The sequence below is a fragment of the Octopus bimaculoides genome, chromosome 17, assembly GCF_001194135.2.
Source record: "Octopus bimaculoides isolate UCB-OBI-ISO-001 chromosome 17, ASM119413v2, whole genome shotgun sequence".
Taxonomy (NCBI): Eukaryota; Metazoa; Mollusca; class Cephalopoda; order Octopoda; family Octopodidae; genus Octopus; species Octopus bimaculoides.
Window position 1 is genome coordinate 37,969,632 of NC_068997.1, and position 395 is coordinate 37,970,026.

Consider the following 395-nt stretch of genomic DNA (forward strand, 5'->3'; position numbering starts at 1 on the left):
TATAACCTTGGCATAGCTGGTAAATTAGGAGAATGGTTGCATGACTTCCTGAATGGTAGAAGTCAGACAGTTGCAGCCAATGGAGAACTATCTAGGGAAACGCAAATATTGAGCGGCGTTCTGCAAGGAACTTCCTGGGGCCACTACTGTTCATAGTGGCCCTTCTGGACATGCCCACGGTCACTCGGAAAGCCACTGTCACTAGCTACGCTGATGACACAAAACTATCTCAGGCAATAAAGAATTCTGATGATATAATAAGCCTGCAGAATGACCTAAGTGCAATATACAAGTGGGCAGAGAAAATAACATGCAATTCAATGCAAAAAAATTTCAAGTACTGCGCCACAAGGCCACAAGTGCCTCCCAACTGGCATACACAGGACCTGGAGGTA

The 395-nt window shown here is 45.3% G+C and overlaps 1 protein-coding gene across 1 annotated transcript in view; it reads right to left on the minus strand.

Moving 5' to 3' along the window:
• The window catches only part of LOC106884049 (dual 3',5'-cyclic-AMP and -GMP phosphodiesterase 11A), a 359,609-nt gene that overhangs the window by 52,356 nt on the left and 306,858 nt on the right, over positions 1–395 (minus strand). The window lies entirely within an intron of this gene.